Below are 12026 nucleotides of genomic sequence, written 5' to 3'. Positions count from 1 at the left end.
TAGATACATTGGCTTCCTCAACTATATATTGGTTTTCTCAACTATCTATTGGTTTCCTCAAATATATATTGGTTTTCTCAACTATATATTGGGTTAGATACATTGGTTTCCTCAACTATATATCGGTTTCCTCAACTATATATCGGTTTCCTCAACTATATATTGGTTTAGATATATTGGTTTCCTCAACTATATATTGGTTTAGATATATTGGTTTCCTCAACTATATATTGGTTTTCTCAACTATATATTGGTTTAGATATATTGGTTTCCTCAACTATATATTGGTTTTCTCAACTATATATTGGTTTAGATACATCGGTTTCCTCAACTATATATTGGTTTCCTCAACTATATATCGGTTTCCTCAACTACATATTGGTTTCCTCAACTATATATCGGTTTTCTCAACTATATATTGGTTTCCTCAACTATGTATTGGTTTAGATACATCGGTTTCCTCAACTATATATTGGTTTTCTCAACTATATATTGGTTTAGATACATTGGTTTCCTCAACTATATATCGGTTTCCTCAACTATATATTGATTTTCTCAACTATAAATTGGTTTAGATACATCGGTTTCCTCAACTATATATTGGTTTAGATACATAGGTTTCCTCAACTATATATTGGTTTCCTCAACTATATATCGGTTTCCTCAACTATATATCGGTTTCCTCAACTGTATATCGGTTTTCTCAACTATAAATTGCTTTAGATACATCGGTTTCCTCAACTATATATTGGTTTCCTCAACTATATATCAGTTTCCTCAACTATATATTGCTTTAGATACATTGGTTTCCTCAACTATATATTGCTTTGTTCAAACACACATTGGTTATATAAGTTTGGATATTTTCAGAATTGATGTGTGAAATTTCTGGTCACATGGTAAGATCACATGATCACAGAATCAAACTAACTTCCTCATCTATTCAGAAATGGTTAAAGGTTGTTGAAAACGAGTTCAGATGAAGTTCGGGCATATTTTGATGGATTGCAAAGAATTCTTTATAGTATCATCTTGCCTACTTTGGAGTCTTCAGAAACAGAAGTTTTATCAAGACGTCTTGAGGATCATAAATACATAATTTCATCTTTTATTGTATGTCTATCTTCTAACCAGGCCTATAATAATTTACTACAGATGACCTGACTTTGTTGTTAGAGCAACTTTCAGCAGAAATTGATTTCGTACTTCAGAGTATTTTTGAAAACCACAGAGAAGCGAGTTCCAGATGGTCTTCATTTCATTTGAGGGTTGTCCATACAGGGGACCTTGGAAGACCAAGGTATGTATTGTATTCTAATAGCATCTTGTCAATATAATGAATTTTTTTTATTTATTTGTTGGTCTTGGTAATGGTTGGCAAAAAAAAATCCAATCTCTACACATAGCTTTCTGGAAATGGTGACACTCTTCCAATGAGATTTAAGGTCCGAAATTTCCGCTCGTTAAAAAAAAATACGACCTCACGTTATGTCAATCATGCTTACACACTGCCTCCGAAACTTTCTTCCGTAATAATAAAATTAGGATGGGGATAAATTTTCCGCGTTTTATGGATCCGTTTGAATGGTGTTTTTACAATTCAGAGCCACGGAATGATGGATACGAAAAAACAGTGTGCAAGGAGCTTAATCTGAACATTAATATGTATAAGATGGGATCTAAATATATGTTCATTAAATAATGAATTGAATGTTTCCCTTTTAAATTAAATATTTTTAGCTGGGATCCTGACATTATTGAGTTAATTAAATTGTCAAAATGCATAGTTGTACATTAAATACTTGATTTATCATTTAATTAAAGTCCATTTGTTTATAATAATAATAATAATAATAATAATAATAATAATCATAATATTGATAATGTTATATAAGGTAATAAACAGAAAGTGGGGCTCATGGTTTCACAGGATTTTGTGGAAACAATTGCATGGAAACTGCACTGCCTATATACATTTATTGGTTTCATATGTAACATTGCTAAAACATTGTTAAAGTAAAAAAACATCAGACAGACAGGACAACACACAGATATAGAGAGAGTGAGAAGCGGGATAAAATGGCCCTTCAATCAGCCATTATTTAACTTAAAAGCTTATTTTAGGTATAACTCACCCTTTTATATTTGTTTATACACTTTTGTATGGTCTACTCGTTGATGTTGAAAATTTTGGCTACACACATTTTGTAATTCTCTTTTTTTGTTGCTATTTTGATTACTTTTTCTACTTTTTGTTAGGTATGATATACGGGAAGGTCAGATTGTGGCTCTTCAAGAGCTGGGTTTCAGCTGGACATCAATTGCTGCTTTATTTGGAATGAGCACACGGGCCCTTTATAATCTCAGACAAAGATTTGGTCTACTTTCAAGACATCCATTTAGTAGTTTAAGTAATGAAGAATTAGATTCACTAGTACTACAGGTGCTGTCCTCTACACCAAATGTAGGACAGACTTACATTCAAGGAAGCCTTCAGAGTAGAGGTTTAAGAATCCAAAGAAGAAGAATACGAGAGAGGCTCAGAATTATTGATCCAATTGGAAGAGCAATAAGGCGCAGACAAACAATGCGTCGGAGGATTTACAACATTTCTTCACCAAACCAGCTATGGTGAGTATACTTCACAAATGCAGCGTTGCTAGCGTTGCTAGTTCAGTACACCAGCTGACACTTGTGTTCATTAACCTACACCATTTGACCTAAATATATCAAATCAACTGTAAACGAATCATAATATTATTCCCTATAATGCACAAGGCTTATTTTGTCATATTATTAATCTGGTATTTTTTATATACAGTATTGAACCCATTCAAATCTATTAAACTAACACCTTGTGAACATAAATTACTCCGAATATGATTCCCTATTAAATCCATTTAATAGGGAATATAGGTCAATGTCAAGTTTATTTATAGCACCTTAAAACAACACAAATGCTGACCAAAGTGCTTCACAACCAACATAACAAATATACAATTAACCCATTTAAATCCATTAAACTATAACACAGTTTGACCAAAAGTTATCAAACCAATTGTAAATGACAAATTTATGGAATTGATACATTTAGGTCAAACGGTGGATTTAAATGGGTTCAGTATTGTATATATGAAATACCAGATTACTAATCTGAAAAATAATTATTGTCCATTATAGGGTATAATATTCTGATCAATTTACTGTTGGTTTGATATCTTTAGGTCAAACGGTATAGTAGTTTAATGGATTTACAGGAAAATAAGTAAGGGATAATGTAGAGCAAGGCGGTTGTTATAGCGAATAACAACCCTGACAGGCTGATCACTCGACGCAAAGTCGATTGGGACCCTCTCTTATCACATGGCTACCTACAAAATAAATAAATAATTTGACACAAAATATTGATTTAAAAAGGAGTTTATTGATTTAAAAACGATTGTATTGCTTCCGCTAAAGAAAATGGTCCGTTCCGCGTCCATAGTAACGCTCTGTTGTTCATGGCAACGGTGTATTATACTTCGCAGTGGTCTGATATCAAGAAATAACACACCGCATTCTACATTAGAATTCAACCAAGCTATGTAATAAATGCATTTAAAGTTCCACAATTATTACAAAACAGATGAATTGCTGATGACAAAAACAGAGCCTTGTGCAATAAAAGGGATAGTTTTCATAGATTTTCATACAGCATAATGTCATAGTTAAATAGTTTAAAGTTGCAATGTGTATTTTTAGTGACATCTGGTGAGATTGCGAATTGCAAACAGATAGTAACTCATGGCAGTTCCTTCAAATATAAAAATGGAATGAAAAACTACGGTGGCCGACGGTTTCACGAAATTCTGCTGCGTCTTTTTCTGCTGCTTCTCATTCAAGTTATTGATGAAACGCGCTCTGTAGCACTTTTTTTTCGATGTCGGCTACGGTAGAAACATGACGTCACGATATGTCGACCTCCAGATGCCGCGGTTATGTAGATATAAATAACTTTTTCTAATGTAATAAAAACATAACAGATCATTAGGTAAGGTCTTTATACACCACTGAAAACATAGTTATGGATCTTATATTGCATTTCTGTCAATAAATCCTCAGAATTATTACACATTGCACCTTTAATTGATTTATTGTCCTGAGATTGTCCAGCATTTATAGATTTCTAAGCCAATTAAAAGCTAGAAATTAGAGAAAAAATAAAGTTGCCTATACTACCAGTCAGAAGTTTTTGAACAGTAAGCTTGTTAAGGTTTTTTTTTTTTTTTTTTTTTTTAAGAAGTCCCTTCTATTCACCAAGCCTGCATTTATTTGATCCAAAGTACAGCAAAACAGTAAGATTTTGAAATATTTTTACTAGCCTATTTAAAATAGCTGTTTTATATTTGAATATATTTCAAAATGTAATTTATTGAACATCCTGGATCTGTTTTTTCGCTCTTCTTTATTCTTTTTTTATGTATTATAGAAGTATCAGATCGGGACTCGGTATCGGCAGATACTCAAAATCAAATGACTCGGACTCGGACTCGAGGACAAAAAAACCTGATCGGGACATCCCTAATTCAGTCGGTGCATTGTATACTTAAAATGGTGCACCAACAACAAAGCTGATACCGTCTTCAGACTGTTTCAGGAGGGGGTGAACAACTTCGGCCTTCCTTGTCGTGTCCGCTCTGATACTGGACGTGAAAATACAGAGGTTGGTTATTGCTTAACTTTATTTCTCTCTAGCTGGGAAACAGCACATCTGGTCACCAGTTTATGTTTTAGGAGAAAAAAAAGAAGTGGAAAAACACATTTAAACGGACACAGATTTCACAGTAAGTTGACCAGACAGATAGATCAGAGACAGACTGAAATAAAGCTAGAAAAAGATAAATGATCGACAAAAACCTTTGTAAATTGATTTGTTGTTCTCACACAAAATTTTATGTCAAATAATTTTTCTCGCAGGTTGCAAGGTTCATGATCCAGCAAAGAGGCCCTGGAAGGGGAAGTTTTATTGTGGGTAGGAGCGTTCACAACCAACGCATCGAGAGACTTTGGGCTGAACTGAACAGAGTTCTGACTTATCACTACAAAGATCTTTTTCAGTTTTTGGAGCAACATTCACTGCTTGATTCCACTTCTGCTGTAGATATCCATGCTTTGCATTACGTATATCTACCAAAAATAAACAAAGCAGTGAATGAGTTTGTCAATCAGTGGAATCACCATGCACTCAGAACAGAGCGAAACTGGACACCACTTCAGCTTTGGACATCTGGTGTACTGCAGCACACTGGATGTTCATGCTACAACCCACTGGATGACTGCGAGGACATCTTCGAAGAGACTTTTTCAAATTCCTGTCCAGCTGATCACAGATCTGACAGTACACTAACACTGACAGATGACCAAGAAGCATTCTTAAGAGAGAGGGTTGATCCGATGGAAGATGATGGCAACTATGGTATTGAGCAGTACATCTTGGTTAAATCACACTAGCAAATGCTGTTAATTTGAGTGTACCGAAACGGTAACACTTTTTATAATAACGTTCAGTTGTAAGTCATTTATAAATGGTTAGTTAATGATGAACTAATCATTTACAAAACATTCATAAATGATTAGCAAGTGATATACTAACATTTTATGTAGGCTATGTTTTGTAAATTGTGTTACAAGTCATTTACAAGGGAATAGTTAATGATTTACTAATTATTTACAAAACATGACTATGCATTTAATGTTTAATACATTTTTTTAAAATTATTTTGTATGTTTTGCACACATCAGGTGCACAGTGGTTAAAGACTCCATGTGTTTCAGAGAAGCTGTCTATACCCTCACCAGTCAGCTCTTACACTGCAGTGCACACTACACTACAGAGGACACTACACTACACTACACATTACAGAAGACAGCTGTCTATAACCTCACCAGTCATCTCAAATGCTCATAAAAGATCCTCTAAAGAAATGTTTAACAGATTTAATTAAATTATCTTTTTTTTTTGCTCATGAATGAATAAAACCAGCACACTATGTGCATATCTTTGAATAAACTGTCAGATACAAATGTTTTAATTATAATAAAAATCAACAGGCCTGATCAAAAATGTTTTTATTAAACTTCTACTTCTTTGTGTCTGTGTTGTTAATTTATTACTGTGTAGGACTAACTCCTGACAATACCCCGACAATTTCACTTGAGTAACAAAGAAATCACTCAAGGAAATACAATTTGGATGAATCAATATGTTAAGGAGTGTATATTAATTAAAATACTTAAGCAAATTATTGGCACTCTATACACTCTTTTAGTTATATCTCTTGTTTAAAGTAATAAAATAATATGTTGACGTAGAAAAAAGTTGTGACAACCCCATCAACTCACCAGCAAACCAATGTGTCCTTACCAATTTACATTTGAGCCAACAACTTGTATTTTGACAAAACACTGTATAAATTAACAAACTTTATTGTATCTAAACCAATGTATGAGCCAACCAATGTATCTAAACCAATAGTTGAGGAAGCCAATATATAGCTGAGGAAACCAATATATAGTTGAGGAAACCAATGTATAGTTGAGAAAACCAATATATAGTTGAGGAAACCGATGTATCTAAACCAATATATAATTGAGGAAACCAATATATAGTTGAGGAAACCAATATATAGTTGAGGAAACCAATATATAGTTGAGGAAACCAATGTATCTAAACCAATATATAGTTGGGGAAACCAATATATAGTTGAGGGAACCGATGTATCTAAACCAATATATAGTTGTGGAAACCAATATATAGTTGAGGAAACCGATGTATCTAAACCAATATATAGTTGGGGAAACCAATATATAGTTGAGGAAACCAATATATAGTTGAGGAAACCAATGTATCTAAACCAATATATAGTTGAGGAAACCAATATATAGTCGAGGAAGCCAATGTATCTATACCAATATATAATTGAGAAAACCAATATATAGTTGAGGAAACCAATATATAGTTGAGGAAACCGATGTATCTAAACCAATATATAGTTGGGGAAACCAATATATAGTTGAGGAAACCGATGTATCTAAACCAATATAAAGTTGGGGAAACCAATATATAGTTGAGGAAACCGATGTATCTAAACCAATATGTAGTTGGGGAAACCAATATATAGTTGAGGAAACCAATATATAGTTGAGGAAACCAATGTATCTAAACCAATATATAGTTGAGGAAACCGATGTATCTAAACCAATATATAGTTGAGGAAACCAATATATAGTTGAGGAAACCGATGTATCTAAACCAATATATAGTTGAGGAAACCAATGTATCTAAACCAACATATAGTTGAGGAAACCGATGTATCTAAACCAATATATAGTTGAGGAAACCAATGTATCTAAACCACTATATAGTTGAGGAAACCAATATATAGTTGAGGAAACGTCTCGGTTACGTCTGTAACCTCGGTTCCCCGAGAAGGGAACGAGACGATGCGTCGATAACGCTTTGGTAACGCATTCTGCGTGAGTGCGTCTGAAGCATCCATGTCAACTAGTCCAATGGCGAGAGTGAGCGTCAGGAGTGACGTCACGACCAGGAATTGATAAAAACCCCAACCCGAGCAACCGGTGTTAGCTTCGACAGTGCTGAAGCAAGTCGATCACAGGAATGAAGGAAGTATGGCAGGGAGACGCATCGTCTCGTTCCCTTCTCGGGGAACCGAGGTTACAGACGTAACTGAGACGTTCCCCATCGAGGGAGAGACGATGCGTCGATAACGCTTTGGGAACGAGAATACCCAAACCGCCATATTACAAGTGCCTGAGTGTCAGCCAGAAAAAAAAACCAACGGCTCAAGAATTAAAAACCTGAGACCCGGGAGTAGCGTCCAGGTCTAGGCTATAAAACCTGATGAATGTGAGTGGCGAGGACCAGCATGCCGCATCGCAAACATCCTGAAGAGAGGCCCCAGATAATAAGGCTCTAGAGGCCGCCATACTCCTAGTAGAATGAGCTCTGACCCCCAAAGGGCACGGTAGGTCAGAAGACTCATAGGCAAGAAGGATAGCCCCAACTATCCACTTACTAAGTGTCTGTTTAGTGGCAGGAAGACCTATCTTAGGTGACCCGAAACAAACAAACAGCTGATCGGATTTCCGAAAAGAAGAAGTCAGATGAACATAAGTGTCCAATGCTCGCACCGGGCACAAGAGGTTAGACTTTTCCTGGTCCGATGATTCAAACGGGGGAGGACAGAAAGCCTGCAGAACAATAGGTCTCGGAACAACGGTCGGTACCTTAGGGACGTATCCCTGCTAAGGGTAGAGAAATGCTTTGACCATCCCAGGTGCAAATTCAAGGCAGGTGGGAGAAACCGAGAGAGCCTGAAGGTCTCCGACTCTTTTTAGGGACGAAATAGCAAGGAGAAAGGTCTTAAACGAAAGAAACTTCTCAGAGACAGAATCTAGGGGTTCAAAAGGAGCCCTAGAAAGGCCTTCTAAAACTATAGCCAGGTCCCAGGCTGGCACTCTAGTACGAGTTGAAGGTCTCAGCCTCAAGGTGCCACGAAGGAAACGAGAGATAAGAGGGTCACGACCCAGAGATGCACCACCCACTGGGGCGTGGAAAGCTGAAATGGCCGCCACGTAAACTTTTAAGGTGGATGGACATAGACCAGAAGTGAAGCGGTCCTGTAAAAACTCAAGAACTGAGCCAACAGAGCAGTGGACGGGGTCACACTGATGTTGGTAACACCAAGAAGAAAAAACATTCCATTTGAGTCTATAAAGTTTCCTCGTAGCTGGAGCTCTGGAGCTAAGAATGGTCTCCACAACCTCAGTTGAGAGACCACTCTCTATGAGTTGCGCTCCCTCAGAGGCCACACCCAAAGCTTCCAAATCTCTGGCCGGGGGTGAAATATAGTGCCCCCGGCCTGAGATAGAAGGTCTTTCCTGATCGGGATCTCCAAGGGAGGACCGTCGAGGAGATGAATCAGGTCTGCAAACCAGATTCGACTCGGCCAGTGTGGAGCTACGAGAAGTAGACTTACTCCGTCCTGGCGGACTCTCTCCAGAACTCCTGGGAGCAGAGCAACAGGGGGAAAGGCGTACAGACGTAGCCTCAGCCACATCTGTACCATAGCGTCCAACCCCAGGGGGGCTGGATGAGTAAGGGAGAACCATAGTGGACAGTGCGTCGTGTATTGAGACGCAAACAGATCCACTTCTGCTTGGCCATAAGATTCCCATATGAGCTCCACCACCTCGGGGTGAAGCCTCCATTCCCCTGACCTCAGCACCTGCCTCGACAGGGTGTCTGCTCCAATATTCTGAGTCCCTGGTATATACATTGCCCTCAGAGAGCGTAATTTCCCCAGGGACCACAGGAGGATCTGGTGCGCTAATTTGCAGAGTGGGCGCGAGCGCAGACCCCCTGATGGTTGATGTAAGAGACCACCGATGTATTGTCTGTTCGGACCAGCACATGATGGTCCCTCAGGTATGACAGGAAGTGCCTCAAAGCTTTGAAGACCGCCATCATCTCCAGGCAGTTGATGTGCCAAGAGTGATGATGGCTCTCCCACAGACCATGAGCTGAGCGGCCTTCCATTACCGCTCCCCAGCCGGTAAGGGAAACATCTGTCGAGATGGCAACCCGATGACAAAGAGCTCCCAATACCGGACCCTGGGACAGGAACCAGTGTTCTCTCCATATGACCAAGGCGCGGAGACACCGCCGCGTGATCTTGATTGTACGAAGTGGGTTTCCCCTCGGGGAGAACCCTCTGGTCCTGAGCCACCACTGTAAAGGTCTCATGCCCAGCTGGCCAAAGGGGATCACATTGGACGCTGCTGCCATGAGACCCAACAATCTCTCGAACTGTTTTACAGTGCGTGACTGGCCTAGCTTTAGCTCTGATGTGGCTGTGAGGATGTTGGCTACAGGAGTGGGCGAAAGAGCGGCTTGCATCGTGACCGAATCCTATACCACCCCAAGAAAAGTGGTCCTCTGTAATGGAGATAGCACACTCTTCTTGGTATTGAGCCTCAAACCCAACTTCTGCATATGAGCGAGGACGACATCTCGATGCCGAACCGCCAACTGTTCTGATTCCGCTAAAATCAACCAGTCGTCCAAGTCATTCAGAATACATATGCCCTGCAGCCTGAGCGGGGCCAGAGCTGCATCTACGCATTTTGTGAATGTGCGGGGTGAGAGAGCTAGACCGATGGGAAATACACGATACTGGTATTCTTTGCCCCCGAAAGAAAACCTTAGGAACTTCCTGTGCTGAGGGAGGATGGAGATATGGAAGTACGCATCTTTTAGGTCTATCGTGACGAACCAGTCCTCGGATCTGATTTGAGTCACGATCTGTTTGAGTGTCAGCATCTTGAATTTTAATTTCTGAACTGTACGATTCAACAGACGAAGATCTAAAATGGGACGCAGCCCTCCATCCTTTTTTGGAACAATGAAATAACGGCTGTAAAAACCCGATGCCCTGTCAGGAGGATACACCTGCTCTATAGCATTTTTCGCTAAAAGAGATTTCACTTCTTGCTCCATGACCAGAGCCTGCTCAGGATGCACTACTGTGAGCAACACCCCGTTGTAGCGAGGGGGACGAGAACCGAACTGGATTCTGTAACCCTTCTCTACTATCTGCAGGACCCATTGAGATATATTCGGCAGACTTTTCCATTCTGTCAGACATTCTACTAAGGGAACCAGCCTCTCGAGGCTGGCCTCTGGTGTAATTTGAACAGCTAGTGCGGGGACCTGAAGCCAAACCGCAGGAACCACCCGAGCTAACTGCTCTTGAACCCCCCTCAGAGGGAGCGAGCCCGACGCAGCGTCTGAGAGACACAGCGCCAGAGACCCGCTGGAGACCGCTGCGCCCCGAGGCACCAAGTGTGGCGGGGTTGGCAGGACGGCCCCGTGAGAGCTCAGATCCGGCTTCTGCTTAGATTGCTTTGGCTGTGAGTGCTGGGTCGGTCCCCGTCATTTTTGAGGAGGAGCGAGAGATGCAACACTCTCTTTTTGAAAAACACGATATGAGGAGCATGAAGGCTGGGGCTGCCTTGCACGCCCAGCAGCATCAGGATTAGATCGGCGAGGGAGAAAACTTTTAAAAGCTTCAGATTGGTTTTTATTTTCTTGAAATCTTTCAACCACTTCATTCACAGCATCACCAAACAGACCTTCATGAGAAATGGGAGCGTCTAAAAGAAAAGATCTATCTTTATCTTTAATATCTGAAAGATTAAGCCAAAGGTGTCTTTCTGTAGAAACCAAAGCAGCCATAGATCTACCAATAGCACGTGCTGTTTCTTTAGTCGCCCTGAGAGATAAATCCGTAGCCCGACGAAGTTCGCGAATTTCGTCACGGCTGACTCCCTCACTGTTATCTAACTCCCCCAGCAGCTCAGCCTGATAAGCCTGAAGCAAAGCCATCGAGTGAAGGCAAGCTCCAGCCTGACCTGCTGCTGTGTAAGCTTTACCCACTAAATTAGATGTGATCATTAAAGGCTTTGTGGGCAAAGTCGGGTTCTTAATAGATGATGATGAACCAGGGGAAAGATAGCTCGCGAGCATCTGTTCCGCCAGGGGCATCGCTTCGTAACCATTTTCTTTCATCCCTCTTATATCAGAATAAATGTGCACTTGAGGGCTGAAAAGACGTGATGAAAATGGCTTATTCCACGATCTAGACAGCTCACTGTGAAGATCAGGGAAAAAAGGGAGACCCCGTGATGTAGGAGATGTTTTAGAAGACAGAAAATGCTTGTCTAATTTGCTTTTAGGACGAGCGCTCTGTTTATCAGATGGCCAAGATATATGTAACTTATCTACAGCTCTTGTTAATACATCAACCAACTCCTCATATGCTGGGGAAAGAGATGGCGAATCCTCTTCCCCCCTGATTGTGTCACCTTCACTGCCCGTTACATCTAACTCCTCGGAGCTAGAGCAACGAAGCAATGAGCTCTCCCCCCGGGCGGAAGAAGCCACGGGGCGGGCTTCCGACACC

This window comes from Carassius carassius, chromosome 29 (genome assembly GCF_963082965.1).
Source record: "Carassius carassius chromosome 29, fCarCar2.1, whole genome shotgun sequence".
Classification (NCBI taxonomy): domain Eukaryota; kingdom Metazoa; phylum Chordata; class Actinopteri; order Cypriniformes; family Cyprinidae; genus Carassius; species Carassius carassius.
Note: the sequence above shows the minus strand (reverse complement) of the source record.